This window comes from Melospiza melodia, chromosome 1 (assembly GCF_035770615.1).
Source record: "Melospiza melodia melodia isolate bMelMel2 chromosome 1, bMelMel2.pri, whole genome shotgun sequence".
NCBI classification, from domain to species: domain Eukaryota; kingdom Metazoa; phylum Chordata; class Aves; order Passeriformes; family Passerellidae; genus Melospiza; species Melospiza melodia.
In genome coordinates, this window is record NC_086194.1 from 23609516 (window position 1) to 23625802 (window position 16287).

The following is a 16287-nucleotide window of genomic DNA, read 5'->3' on the forward strand; positions in this document are numbered from 1 at the left end:
ACTAATTATGTTGCAATATTGTCAGAATGTTTTAATTAGTAAAATAGATTTATTTCCTGAATTTTGGCTGTTTGGTTAATCTAGAGTTAAATGTTCATGGAAGCATTTCAGCTTTATGGAAAGTACACACATTCTTGAACCTTTCAAAGCAATATAATTTTTTTTCTCTTTTTTCTGTAACTCACTGTTTGAAGTGCCATTCGGTAAGTGTGGGTTTATTAGGGTTATACTGGTTAATTATCCAACTTGATTTTTGATTTTTAGTGTTATAAGCTAGTAAAGCATTTCTCTCTGTAGATCTGGAGACAGATACAAATTATTTTTGGCTTGTTTACTTTATTCAAATCGTGATGCATAAACAGCTATAAGGAAGTAAGGGAAGCGTAACAGAATTTCTCTACGGTGAGACAAGGGGGCAGGGTTTTCTCATTATTTTAAAATTTGCTCTACACAAACATAATTCCTGCTTTCTCGGATATTTGGACATTTATCTCAATTTTTTTTCCTCTTCAAGTTTTGGGGTTTTTTTTTCTCCTTTTTTGGGGTCTATTTTGGCATTTAAAATTGTGCTGATCAGCACTCTGCTAATGAACTGAAGTACAAGCCATTCACTTTCATTGCAATGGAATTCTTTTTGGTCAGTGTATAATTACATTGCAGCCCTTTTGGCTAATCTTGTTTTCTTGCAACAATGTATGTTATCTATTTATGGGTGGGAGAACACATTTATTTGTAACAGAGATGTTGCAATTACAGTAAAGGTAGGAAGACCAATTTTTAAAAACACTTCTCAGAAATGAATAATGGATTTTTTTTCTACAAGAAGTAAAACGTCAGTATTTACAGTTCATGATTTGCAGCAGATATGGATCCCCTTCAGTTCTCTGGGTTTTTGGGTTTTTTTTAGAACTAAAGCTCCATGTTCAATCTTGGTTATTTTAATAAATATACTAGAGAGTGCAATATGTCCATAAATTTGTTGAAAGAGCACCCCCTGCTTTTTTGTTTGCTATTTGGTTTGCTATAAAAATTTTGTTGCAATTTCTGTGACCCTTCATGGGGCAGTAATTTGCAAAGGTCACAGTCATCACTGAATGCTGTGGCACTGTCTGTGTGGCTCATCCACCTTTTTATGTCTGATTTCTCAACACATAATGGTATTTCAGATGCTTTATTAGTAAGATTCAAAAATGTCTTTTGCATGGGGCCTCAGTAATGGTTTACTGTTAAAAGGAAATCTATCCATTGCTCCAGGGGTTTTAGATGGCAGTTTTTACAACATAGTCTGGGTGATTGATGTGCCATGGTAACCAGAGAAAGTATCAATATACAGTAAATAGAAAGTATCAGCATATGAAGAAGCAGTTTTCCCCACTTCTCTTGTCCCTGACAAAGTTACTATAAGAACAAATTTGATAAAACAAATTTTTTTGGACTGAAGTTTGTGTTTAGGCATTCCATACTTAGCAGCTTTCCTTTCTCTCATAGGATATATTTATACCCTGAAATGTAGGGACACTCAAAATCACCATTCCCCTGAAGAGGGCTGTAGCCTGAAGAGCTGGGGATGTTGATTTAGTGTTCATCCCTCAGTAACAGTAATGCTCTTTAATGTAGTGGCAAATTTGTGGTATTGGAATGAAATTGTATGCTGTTTCCATAACAAATCCTATTGGGAAGGAGTAGGATTTCTGGTTTGTTCATATAGTAATGCCCAAAAATCTCTGGTATATGCACATATTTGTGTGTGTTTCTGTTGTGTTTGGTTTTGTTTTTTCTTCAATAGAGGGGCAAGACAAGACTGAAAGCTAGTGGGGCTCAAATCTGCCCTCTGGATCATGCCCACCCTTCTGCTGCCATCCCTTTGCACTTTTTAAAAAAATTGTTATTCAAAGGGATGATAACTAGGTATGAGAAGAGACTGCTGTTTATTTACATGATGAGTATTTTTCAAAATAGGCTATTTGGGCTAGTATCTCATCAGTCTTTTGCCAATCCCAGTCATGAGAGACAGCCTCCAGACTGACACTGTAGTTCTTTTTAAAAGGTGTGCACCCTGAAGCTGAGCAGAGAAAGTAATCCTGAGTTTGTCATGATGCACTATAAAATTATTGAGAGTACTCTTGCAAGAAGTTTGCATTTGTGTGGCATAATCTTCCACTCCAGTGCTGCATGGCCTCAGAAGGAGCTTCAGCTAGCAAAACTCAAGACAGATTGAAGAGGTTCTAAATCAAACATTTTAACACCTATAAAAATAAGGAAACTGAGGCACAGCTCTGTTTTTGTCATGGATTTACCCTCTAGTTCTCAGGAGCTGGAATTGCATTTTATTTGGTACATGTTTCCAATGACAGCACTACATGACTGGCAATACTGTGCAAAATCTGAATATGAGCCTCACCCTCCCTTTTAATGGTCCTAGATTGTATTGGTTGCTGTTTGCATTGCTGGACCCAGAGCATCATTGCTCTGCATGTTGTGCAAACTTGGGGTCAATGGATCATATGGATCCTGATTTCAAATATTGATTCAAAAATGCAACTCAGTAATGTGCTTAGACCCATTAGAAGAGAAGGATGCTCTTGTGTCCATAGCTGTGAGAGTTTTTCATATTTGCAAATCTCTGTGGTCCAGTTGAGCTGTAAGGCTTAGGCAATGATTCACACTCATATGGAGAAAGAGAACTTAGTTTTTTCTTGCTTTGAACTGACCCCTTTGCTGTTTCTGTGTTTACAGCACAAAAGAGAAATGCTTTGTTATGAAGCTCCTGATAAATTTTGAAATAGTAGTACTTTAATAATAGTAGTAATTTTAAAATGGGATTGCAGGTTTAGGAAGCAAGACTTGTCTTACAGCTGAGACCTTGGTTTCCACAGTTTAGTTTTAATGTCTGCAAACATTTTAAGACGTGAAATAGCTTCTTAAGGACAAAATAAGCATGCCAGGATTAGGTCCTGGACGCATTTCAAGCATTATGAACCCCATATTCATTTGTGGATGATTAAACAGCATCACCACCCAGCGATGCTGTTAAAGCAGACTAGATAAGCCCTGTAAGAAAAAAGGCATAATTGCATTTACATGCCAACTTAAATTCATTCTGCACCTTTTGTCATTTGGGGTCACTAAATGGAGAAACAAATGTAATTTCTGTCATGTGGGAGAGATTTCAGTGAATTAGCAAACTAGACCTTAGTAAACAATATGTAATTGCAAGTGTAACATCTTCCAGATAAAAGCAATACCACTTTGATAATTCAATTGTAGACAATGCTTAAAAAAACTAAATACTTTAAAACATGCTGAATTTGTAGGCCATGACAACTGTGTTTCAGAACCCAACTTGTGTTTATTCTAAAATGCCAGTGTAACCACATCAGAGAGTCTTCCAGGCATGAGGTCTTGCCCTTGTTTGCATTCAAATCAGCAGCATTAAATTGCTTATCTTGAGGTTGAGAAAATAAACTCTAGTTTTCCACTCAGACAACACTTAATGAAGACCTAGACCCACATTCAGCTACCGACCTCTCATGAAGTGAGATCCCCACAAGCCTTGCCTTGTGCCTGTATCCTAAGGCTTTGTGGCAGTGTGTGAAAAGTATTGTCCATGTCTGAGCTTCACCAAGGTGAAAACTTCACAATAGCGATTTAACTGATGGAAACATGCTGCATTGGAAGCTTCTGTCAGCCACCATGTAAAGTATTTTTGATGGGTTGTCTTAGAAATAACTTCTTCAGAAGTGCTGAAGTAATAGACTTTTATTTGCAATTAGCTGTCATTTGGATGGTTGCATTATTAGTGGTCTGCACCATTTAATAAGGTGTTATTCTGGGCTAACACAATGCTACCCTATGTAAAAAGTGCAGCATGTTTGGTGGAATTCATCCTCCTTAGAGTATCACTAGCATCCTTTTGGGTGAAAAAGAAGGGGGTTTTTGGTCAAGTTCTAGTATATCTTGGCTAATATTAATTACTTTCTGCAACACAAATTCAAAAATATTTATAGGGTAGTTTAATGACAAAGACCACAAGTAAAATGAAAATGTCCTGTATCCCTCAGGGGGGATGTCATGATGCTGTTTTGTTGCATACTTGTTTGCATAACTGTTTTACATCCTGTGACTCAGTGTTAGTCTCACTGGCTGTGTTTACCTGTGAGACTGAAAGTATGGCTCAGTGATGCTCTGTGGCTACTCATGATGTCTTTTTCAGGTTGAGTTCTATTGCTTTGTTACTGGTAACTTTGTTTGAGCTCCACTACCACTACAGAACACTACAGGACTGCCAGCCACAGGACTGTGCAGTCCCTTTGAGCAGCACAAGAACATGCCAGCCCCCACTGGCACCTTGCCCACCTCTGGTTCTGTGCCTGTAGCTCCACTGGGCTCTGGTCTGTCACTCTCACTCAGAGGCAGTGTTGGCCTTTTCCTGCAAACTCCACTAATATCCTGCTGGCAGCAGCACTGCTGAGGCTGTGCTGAATTGGCTCATTTTCCTGGCTGCCCAAGCCATGTGCTGGCATCATCTTTTGTTTTTCCCCCCACCTACCTAGGGTGGAGACTATCCTGGCTGCTCTTAATCCCTGCATTTGGTGGAGGAAGTTACGGGCAGTTTGTGCTATTACAACATCCCCATCCCACTGCTGCTCTCTTGCCTGTTACTCTCAGGTAACTCCTCCAGAAGTTTCCTTGCTCCAATCATTGTCAGAATATAACTTGGACAGATCCCCATTTATTGTTGAGAATTGACTGTGCAGTGTGCATCATGTTCATCATGAAATCATTGCTGTTCACACAGAGAAGTTACTTACTCTCAAGGTGTTTGACAGTTCATTCATGACATTTCACTTTTAAATACAAGCACAAATACTATCCCAAAGGAGCTGGTCTTGAGTTAATACTGAGAATACAGAGTGGGCAGGTAAGAATTTTCTAGTTGTTCAAATTAAAATATTACTGCCCATTGTGGTAAATTCACTCCATGTGAAATGAGAAGGAAAGGCTGCAACACACCTTTATGATTGCCTTCAGGAAAATGAGTATTTCATTTATAGCCTATTCATCTACAACTGCATCTAAAGAGGAAATAATAATAAAAAAGCTGACACACCTCGAGGTGGGTTTCGCAAAATATTTATGTGAATGAAAAAATTGCAGGAAAACCAGCTCATCACAAAGTCAGATTTTGCAATGACTCTTGTTAACTTCTCAGTACTTATTTTTTCTATAATGGTGAAAGCTTTGCTTTTATTTTCTGTGAATGAGGAGAGTAATTAGTCTCCTCTTAGCATGAAGCTGTCTCTTAAAAGACTGCAAGTAGTTTATTTATTTACTTCTTAATTAAGAAAATAGCTATTCTAATTCTGAGGGAAGTAAAAGAAAATTTTGCAACCTGCTTAAAGGTTTAGCATTTTGTAGGATTGGGCACTTCACTGTTAACAAAATTAATAGAAGCAAGTGGTGCTCAGTTATAAGAAAATGGATTCCAACCAATTCCAGTAAAGCATTGCAACTGGGATGACTTAACTTTGGTGTCTGAGCACCACCTCCACTTCCTGACACACAGATTTGCAGTTCTGGAGTGGTGAAGCACACCAGCTCTCAGCCCACGTGTGACAGCAAATGGGGAGCGCTGTGCTGAGCACTGCTCAGTCCCTGGTGTTTTGCTGGGGCTGCTCTCCCCAGGTGTGAGGACATGGAGGAGAGAGATGGAAACCAGGGCCTGGGAAGGCAGCTGTCTGTGGTGTGCAGGCAAGGAAAGGGCAAGAGAGGCAGGAGGGGGAGGAGAGGCTGCAGGTTTGAGATGTTGAACTGGGAACTTGTGGCAGTGCAGGATTTGTGCCTCTCTTGCCAGTGGTAGCTGAAGAGCGCCATAACTCAGATGTGGAAGGGAATGGCTTTGCAGAGGATGCAGAAACCATGGGCAGGCCCTCCAGCACATGGCCCAGAGCCATGGAAGGTGGAGGCAGGGCAACAGCTTGTCTGGGTGTTCCAGAATGCCAGCAAGACAAACCATTGTTGTTGCATGGTGGAAGAGGGACAAGCAGAGTGGGCTGCAAAGCTGGGGCTGGGGTGGTGCTGGGGTGGGGAGCAGGGCAAGGCGAGGAGCCCAGCAGAGCCAGCTTTCTCTGGATGGCAACCACAAGGCCTCCACAGGTTTCCCTGGATTCTGTTCTCCACTCCAAGAATAAAAATCTCCCTGCAGGGGAAAATGGAAATGAAATTGTGTGGTAGGCTTTGCTATGTTTCCAGCTGACTATTTCCATAGAAGTGGGCAGCTGAGCCCAGTGTTTTTTAAGATATCTTTACAGTAAGAGTAAAATCCCAGCTCTGCTGAAGGTAACAGGCAATTGTGAGCCTCCCGTTGGCCTCCTGAGGGCTGTAATTTCATCTTGGCTTCAAGATGCATTAGGAAGTGCATGGAGATCCTGGGAACAGAAAAGGGGAAAGCCAAAAATAAAAATTTTTCATCCAGAAGTTGTTTATAGTTAGTTAGTTTCATCAGAATTCAAAATGTTTTCAGTCTTTTTCTGACCCTATTTACTAAGGTTATGTAGGTACTATCCAGGGGCAGACATTATCTAAGCATCTGAGTACTTCAGTACCTCAGTCCTCTGTTTTGTAAAAAAAAGAGATTTAGTTTCTCAAAAATGATCAGTTACCAAATACTTGTTTTGATTTTAGTGTCCTTTAAAAAAAAGGTAAAAATCTCTGTTTAAAATTGGGTTACTTTTACTTCTGTGTGTGCTGACAATCTGAAACTCTAGCAGGATTTTCTACTATCATTTGGTTTTACAATTCTTTGTAAAAGTCACATGTTATATTTTCTCGGAAGTGTTGTTTTCTTGCAGCAGTTCTGGAAATAGCTTTTCTGTGGCAGCCAGTGAGTGGATGTGTACCATTTGTGAAGGCAGCCTGGAGAGCAGGCACAGGCAAACTGCAAAACAACTTAATTTGTGGAATTAACACTTCACGTTGACACCCATTAAAAATATTCAGAGATTGACTCAGCCTGCCCATGTTGCACAAATAACATGCTTGGCTCTGAATGATTCAAGATCTTATCTGCTCTCAGCACAAGTTCATTGCGGAGGGCCTGATCCTGTTCTCATTAACCTACAAAGGAGTTTTGCTGCAGACTTCAAAGAGAATTACATGAGCAGCATTTGCAATGAAGCACACACAGTTCCTGTATCTTTTCCCTTTTTTCTTTCTCTTTTTAAAAAAGTATTTTCCAAACTACAGCAAAACAAAACAAAACAAAAAAAAGGCTAGGAAGCAGTCAAAATAAAGTTGCTATCTGTTGAGCCGCGTTGCTGCTTGAGAGGTCTGCTTGTTTGGAGTCCTTAAGTGCAAATTTAGAGTAGAAACCAGAAATAGCTGAGAAGGGTTTGGTTATATTTGTATCTGAGTACCCTCCATTCCCATCATCTCCATAATGGGAGCCTTGCACAGCCCATTGTATTTCTTTGCACCTTGCACAAGTATTTGCACAGACGTGGAGCAGAGCCGGTGTGTGCAGCCACTGATGGTGTATCCATGCAAACAGCAGAGCCTGGGGGGCACTGCACACAGCTCCCCTAAGCCCTGGGAAGGGAACCACGTTCCTTCTTTGTTTGCCTGTGCACAGCTTTTGAAAAGGAGGAGACACATATGGAGGAGGGGTGGGATAGAGCAACCATTGGGGATTTTGTTTGGTTTTCCGTTTCTTCCATGCTGTCATATTAAATAAGAGAATGAGTTCACCCATATTTTGCCCTTATGGTTTTATTGGTTTATAGAAGAAGAGCCTTGTGACTCTACAAGGATGCTGGATCCTTTGGCAGAGGGAGCAGCAAGCATCTTGCTCAGCCATTCAACACACTTCAGGTGTTCTAAAAGCCCTCTGTGGTAGAAGGGCATGGTACTCCAAATGCATCACCCGCAGCGCTGTACAGCAGTGGTGCGGAGGAGCCGTCCCTCCTGTGGAGGCCCAGAGAGACTCTGTCTCCACTGTCCCATTTCCTCCATCACCAGGCCACAGCCACAGCATCTGCCTCAGTTCAGATGCTGATCTCTGCTGCCCATGTTTGCCCATGAAAAAGCCAAATAAAGATCTGCTGCTACCTGAAATCCAACGGTAATGAGATGGTGACAAACTCAGGTACTTACTCCCATTGTTTCCCAAATTCAAACCTTTAGACTTCAGTTTTGTAAAAAAATGAGATTGGTTTCTCAAAAATGATGCATTCCTGTTTCCTATTCACTGAAGCTTGCTTACCTGGTTTCAAAGCTATGAAGTCATGCTCTGTGGGGGATGCTCTGTGCTGTCCTGAGGGAGCAAACATGAATGAGCTTGCTTCTAGTCTTTGAGGGATCTTTTCCCCCTGCCCTACTGTTGCCCTGTTTGATTCTCAGTCAGCCTTGCCAACTCCTCCCCATGCCAGAAGATGGTTTCCTTACCCCCATGCTGCAAACAGCCTCTTCCCTCCTGGCTGTGGGCAGGCATCTCTCCAAGCTGTTTCCTTCTCACTTTGGCAAGTCTTCCAACAGAAGAATTGAGGCAAATGACATGTGGGGACATGAATCTCTCTTCTTTTCTCCACCACAGCTACCTACTGGAAACTTTGCTGTTCTCCAGTGGGTCCTGATAAGTGTCCCTATCTCAGCCTGTATCGCTCTCCACAATTATTTATTGAAATACAGTGGGAATCTGTCTGCAGTTCAGGCTTAGCATGCCAAGTGGACTGAAGTTTTGGGTCCACATGTCTGCTCTAAGGCAAACAGAGTAGGAATAGGACTGAAATTTTCTGTGTTCCCCTTGTATATCCTGATAAATAGGTTATTTTGAGGATGTGTCCACTCTTTTTTCCCAAATAAACTGCTAGGCATCTGAGGTTTCTCGTAATGCAAGATGGGAAGAAATGTGAAATTGAAAAGTTTCTGAGAACATGTAGGTGACCTGTTTTCCAAGCCTTACTAGGTGACCTCTTTAAGGTTCTTGCCCTCTGTGCTGTCTTTTTTGTGGTGTCAGGAGAACCCCAAAACCTTTCTGGAAGATTGTTTGGATGGTTCTGCTCTGAGTTCCTCTGGTGGGTGGCATCAGGGAGGTTCATGGGGAGGCCCACAGAGGGCTCTAGGTGCTGGTGTGAAGGCTGGGGGCAGCAGCCTGGCTGTCAGACACCACAGCGTGCAGTAGTTAGTTGGGACTGCTGCAGGGGTGAGCAGAAATGAGTCCTGCCCTGCTGCCTCTCTGCCTGTCCAGACTGAAAAGAGTGTAAGGAAGGACAGCACACAAACGTGACAATAGCTAGTTTAAAAAGCCTTGATGTTCTTCTGTGGTGCTCCTAATGGAAAAGAATGATTTTAGATAATCACAAAAACATGTCCTGTGGCAAAAAGCAATCCCTACTACCTCTGAGTCTATTTAGAAGATGACATGCCCTTGGAAAATGCCTCAATAGCCACCAAAATGCCCAATGCATGTTAACGATCTAACCAATAAGTTATAGGTTCCTTTTTTTTTTTTTTTTGATTCACAGAAGAACATTGACAAAACTGCAAACATATGTTTCTGCTGCTAAAGCTTAGTCTTATCACAGTTTGAAAATGTGGAAAATCAATTACATGCTTGGAATTGCTCCCTTTATTGCTATAAAAGAATTTCTTCATTCTTTCAGGATAGTGTACACTTGGTAACATCTACTGCTAACAGGCTGTTAGGACTTTCTGCTAAATTAATGCACTACAAGTAAACTAAACAGAAGGCCAGTGGAATGCTAAACATCCACTTTCTCCTCTGTTGTGGCTGTGCTGCAGCTTGGGAACCCTCAGCCTTGTTGCTACAACATCTGGACAACATTTGGGGCTGTCTCTCAAGTGCACGGGTGTGCACCTCCGGTGAATTTTAACTTTCAACATCTCTCTGCCTCTAATCTATATTTAATGTTTCATGACTAGTAGTCAAAGAAACTTCAGCTAAATATCAGCTTGGAATGAAAATGATCCTTGGGAAAACACTAATTTTCAGCATTCGCCAGCAAAGTATCTGTGACAGAGACATTCCCTGGAGATTTGTAGCCCATTCTCTCACAGTAATAATAATTAAGACTCGTGATTACTGTGCCCACATAATCAAAGATCGCTCCATAAAATGTACTCCCTAAAGGGACGAATTCCCTGCTCCTAACTGGATGTCAGTCAGAGGGATCAGCACCCCCAGGGATCTGGAGTCTTTGCTTGCCCTTTTCATTACCGTGTTGTTAGCATTGTGTTACTTCATATTCTTCTCAATGCAAATGAGTAGGTAATCATGTGTAAATCGTGCCCTCCAGAAGGCACATGTAGTGAGGTTTTTTCCCCCAAATCTACCACAGGGATTTCTCACATGGAACATAATTACATCTCTGCCATATGGGCTCATTTATATTCTATTACAGGTTAAGCTAATACGACTCAGAAATATTCTAAAAATACCTCAAAGTATTTTGAGCACTGTCAAAACACTTGTCATTTCTTTCTTGCTTGTTTGATTGTGAATGACTTTATATTTATTTAGAGATCCACAGTGCCAACTAACTTCAGAAAAACAATATCAGACCAGTCTGTGTTGCCCAGTGTCCAAAAAATACTTTAAATTCTCTCTCATTAAATCCTTCTTCAGTAAGGACAAATAGGTGGGTGAACAATGAGACAGAAAAGCCTCTAAGACATATTTACCTGCAGCAACACCTCAGTGGGTTTTCAATTTCCCAGGAGGAAAGGAACCTCCATTTCAGTTATGTAGTTTTATCGTCATTTGGCTGGATCAGGTGTTTGGGGTAATTACACTGACAAAGCCATATGTGCACTTTAGCCATTATAAAACTACAAACCTCTCTGCCCACAGAGGCAGGGCTACTGTGGAAATAACTGTTGCCTAAAAAAATTTATGGTAAAATAAGAATAGGTCACCTTTAAAACTGGAGCCACAGAAGGTTATATGATATTTTTTTCAGAAATGAGGTACTAGATATTAATATGTTATTTTCCAATTTCAGGGAAAATATTTTATGTTACTATTCCGTTTTATTTGACAAGATATTTTAATCATTATTACTTCACTGATTTTTAAAACTAATACCACTGACATCTCTGGATAAAGTCTGAGTCTACTGCAATCAATCTTAATTTTATTCTTTTGAATCATACATTCAGTATTTTGCCCTTTGAAATTTGATCAGGTTTTCTTTATTCCCCTAGCAAAGAAGAAAACATGTAGAAAGTAATATGCAGGTAGGAATGTTAGGGCAGGGGATGGGAGGGGACCTCACTGGACTTGCACACGATACTTCAGATGATACTTTGCAAAAGCAGTGACTTGACTTTTGCTCCAAAGAGATGCTTGTAAGAAATTGGACCAGTGTTGAAAACAGCAGCTGTAAGTATCCTATAACCAGGAGATAAAATTCAGTCCTGGTTTATAAAGTCTTTTGAGGTTTTCAGTGATGGAAAATTCTATGTAGCTATAAAATCCATTCTGTAACTATGAAATAAATTCTGATACATTTCTAGACCTGAATAATATATTTCAGAGTGCTACCAAAAAGTGCTTGCGTTTTTTTTTCTTTCTGATTTTATTATATGATAGCATAACCTTTTAGATTATTCAACACTTGAATACTAAACTCAACCTTTCCTGAATGCTCTTTATGTGTTTTCAGAGAATAATTGTTGCTAACATCTTCTTGCCCAGACTTCTGTGCAACAAAGTTTGTAAGCAGCTAACTTTAAGTGTATGAAAATCCCCCCTGAAGTCAGACACATGTATTTTTCTGGATCAAAGCTACAATGTCTGTTATTGTGCAATCATGTCAGACTCAGAGGAGAATTTCAGTGGAGTTTACCTTTGTTCCTATAAGACATCTTTCAAAATCAGCAGAAACAACAGGGTTTTGGTCAGAGCTGTGCACTGGTCATTGCTGGATAAGGAGAACAGTCTGACTGTGTTTTTACTGTAGAAGGGAAAAATTCAGCCCAACTATGAGTTTATTACCAAGAAGAGTATTTTTCCAGCCTTCAAAATTCCTGCAACAGCGTAAAGGACACTGCAGTGATTTCATACATTGAGAAAGCATTAAAAAAAGAGTGGTCTCCTGGGCTGTAGAACAAAGAGAAACAAATTTCAAATCTCAGACCTAGCTCCATTAACTAATGCTTTAATTCATCTGTCATAGATGTTTGATTAAAGAACTGCTATACAATTTCTTTTGCAAGTTCTATAGCCCTGATTGTGTAAAAGCATCCTGTGCCCTTGGAAAAACCATCTCTCCTTACTTGTGCAAAAGGGTATCCCTTCACACAACAACTCCACAGCTTGCTTCCTTTTTCTTCAGGCAAGGTTTTTCATTTTCATTCCCCAATTTCATTTATTGTAAAATAACAGTGGTCACTGTGCCTGCTGCACTGAGATTGCTGCATTCTTGTCATGGCTTTATGCTCATCCCTGGGCATCCACCACTGCCCACTGCTGCACCTCAGAGTGGTGGCACAAGGTGACAGGCACTGACATCCCCATGTCCCACCACACCATGAGCAGGGGCAGCAGAGCTGGCCACCAAAGCAGGTAACAGCATTCCCAAATATTCTGCACAACAAATTTTCCAAGAGAGGGGATGACTGCTAATCTGCCCTCCTAGGGTTCTCCTTTGTTAATTGCAAGCTGGAAGCAGCAATTGCATTGCATATATATATATATATATATATATGCTTATACATATATGCATTACACATTTGTCAGCCATATGCCTGTATGTCAATATTTTCCTTCAGACAGTGGGCTGCCGTGGATTTTCAGCGGAGATATCTAGCTGGTGCTGCATGTATATGCTCAGTTCTGTGTTCTGGGGGAGGTTTTTATTTGCAGTCGGTTCCTGGATGTAAAGTTCTGGCCTGCACTGGAAAAGGATGCATTTCATCATGCATATGATTTTCAGGAATAAATAAATCAAGAGCTTTTTGTATGAAAATGATTCCTAATATAACATTTTAAATAAATAATTCCTGGATATTTAAATAATTTCATGATTAAGATTTGGATCTTCCTTGTCATTTGATGAATAAATGTGAAATTCTTTAGCTGTCTAATGTGATCTACTGTCTGCTAATACCCAGCTCTCTGAAACCCTTTGTAAATCATTATAGTTTGCATCATCTGTTTGGCTAACACATAGTGTCTGCTAACACACAGTGTCTGCTTTCCAAAACTGTGTAGATGATAATCTGTTTTAATACCTGTACAAATCAATTAAATTTATTTTGTGCACTGTTCACTAGCTGCCAAATTGGGTGGAGAATAGAAACACTTAGCAGGGGAATCAGACTCTACATAAACATGCATTAGATGAGCCTTGCAATCTGAGCGGGGGAGGATGTGAAATTTAGCATTTTATTTCCTCATCTACAAACAGATTTTAAAAAATGGCTTCCAGAAACAAAAATATAGGGCAGAACTGTGTAGCCCTTACTCATGTTGCTGAGCAGATTCATTCTGGATTTATCCCACTGGAGTTAAATACTATCTCCTCCAGGGTGGCTGAAAGGATGCAGAGCTCCTTGCGAGGCACTTTGATGCTGAGTCTGGCGCAGAATGTGGGCAGCATTTCTTCAAACCTCCTCAAGGGCCAGACTTCTGACTCCTCTTCGCTGCTTCTGGGCACCATTGCTCCAGGACCCTGTAAATATCCAAACTAACTTGTGGCAAAACTGGTGGGTGTGCTGAAGTACCTGGTGGATTCTGCTAGAGGATTTGGATTCAGTCTTCAAGCCTGTATATCCCAGCTTTCAAGCCTTCATTTTAAACTGAGTGAATTTCATAATTTGCAAAATGAAGCTTTCTTTAAATAAAAATTATCTACCTCCATTTCCCCCTCACACCTAGTCTCTTGTTGAGAAAATGTAGTTGCACTGGGAAAATTTAAAATTGACTTCAACCATAATGCTTTTTACTCACGACAAAAATCCATATTTAAGCACTGTCACAGATGGATTCAAGAATAAATTGCTAAACACATTTCAAAATATAGGGATAGGAGGATGGAAATCAGTGCCAAGAAAAGTGTTGTAAGGCAAAGTGTCTATCAAGTGAGTGCTGCTGCTAAAATTTTGCAGCATAAAACACTACAGACCAGGTCATTGTCAGAAGGAAGATGGATAGAGTCCCAGTATTACAATAGTATTCCTGATTGCAGGTAGTTGAGGACAGCTTTAATTTTAGAAAGAGCAGTTTAGCCTTTGTTCACTTGGTCTCTCACTTGTGAAAAAAAAAAAAGAATTTCCCTCCTCACATACATTCATAATCTCTGTTAAAATACTCCATGGTATAAAACTCTTTGGGTAGGAGAGAATACCAAGCAAAAATGAGTAAGTATCTTAAGATTGTTCCTCTCAAAAGGAAGCATTATAAGCCCATACCCTTCTAGTTCTTTTGGAGAAGAATTTTCTGGGTAATGCAGAAAGAGGGCAGACAAGTTTTTTTATATAAAGGTAAATGTACCAAAATTCTTTCAATTGATTGAGAATTTTTATTACAGGCATGGTCTGATTTTCACTAGTTTGTATCATGCATGACTGTTTGCACCAATGAAAAGAAATTGTTAAGTGATCTGCATTTTTACTGTGCCCTTGTTTAGCAGTAAAGATCATAATATGAAAGGTACATTCAAGACGTACATGCAGTTACCAGGATAATTATTATCCTCAAAAAATTAATGTGATTTGAATTTAAATGAGCATTGAAATGAATTTCAGATGACAGAAGAAGCAGTGTCATGTCTTCAATTCCTGGTGAGGAACAAGAGCTCTAACGTGGCTGCTCATGGCTCAGAAGCCAGTGTCATATTGGCCATGAAGCCTCAAATGACAATGACCTCCATCACTGCTCACTGTGCGAGCTGGACTCGACCTGGTGACCTAGAGGCTGAAAGGCCACACATTTTCTTTTGTTTTGTGTGCCATTCACTAATAGATACTCTTTTAAATTCTATCCAAGCTCTTATATGCTACACACCAGGGTAGCTGAATGCTTTCAATAGAATTTTTCTTTAAGGGACAGAAGGTGACAAGCCTCAGGTGTTATTTCCAGTTTTCCTTTCTCTTCCTGTACATGGACATTTCTGGAAAGTTACAGACTCTGCATTTTTTTTTTTTTTTTCAGTTTTTCATTTTTCTAATGGAAGTGGCTTAGGGAGCTTGTCAAACACACAGAGCTGTTCAAATCATGTCTGCATCATTGACTCTGTTTCCTGGAAAGACCTCTGTCTTGCATAAAAGACATTATTCTTTGTTACAGAGAGATCCTTCATGACAAAGTAATTCAATAGTCAAGTACATTCCTTGCATCTAAAAATTTTTAAGCTATTTAATGGAAGCATGAATCTGAAGAGAATCTCTATAGTCAGTCAATGTAGTGAGTGGTCTGACAATGTTTACAAAACAGTTCATGTCACTGATGGGAAACAAGGGGGCTGAAAGTTACAGTTTCCATAGGCTGTCATTTTCTTGATGGATAGACTTGCACTACCATAATTTTTCATATGTGTAAATCATACATAATCACATATATTTTTACACATCTTTCCTATTTCTCATGCTTGAGTCAAAGTTAGTGCCCAGCTCTGCACATTCATCTGCACTGAATAGAAGAGGTTGAACTCAGGTTGGAATTTAGCACTGTGAGCTTGGTCCTGTCTCCATCAATATAAGGTTAACAGACAAAAGTGTGAGCTTTGACTATTATTGCATATTTAGAAAAAAAAATGCATGAATTTTAGCTGTGGGATAAATTCACAGAGGAATGAGAATAACCCTTAGGATCTTCTACTACAAGTGATATTTAAGGTATTTAATGCTAGTTAAAGCTCTGTGCTATGGTGACCCCAGTTGCATGTCATTATTCAAAGTCTGACTTTCAGAAAGACATGGGGCATGTATGTGTGCAGTGTCTTAAGGCATATAATGTGCAGGTGGAAATAATATGGGGACAAGGAGGCAAAAGCTGAGACTGTGACCCCACTGATTTATCGCTCTCACTAAAAGAGCTGGACAAGAAAACTTCACTGTAAGTCATCCTGACTGCACTTGAGGGCATGATGTGCTGAACTGACTACTAATGGCCTGTTTTAATTCTGACAATTTTGAGTCTGGGTAGTGATGGAAATAATCCTGTCTGGGACAGAAGAAAGCTGGAGGTGTGTGGTGCACTGCGACACGGGTGTCCATGTCACTGACACCACCTGTCATGGGACCCTGAGTCCTGGGGGGGGGACAACA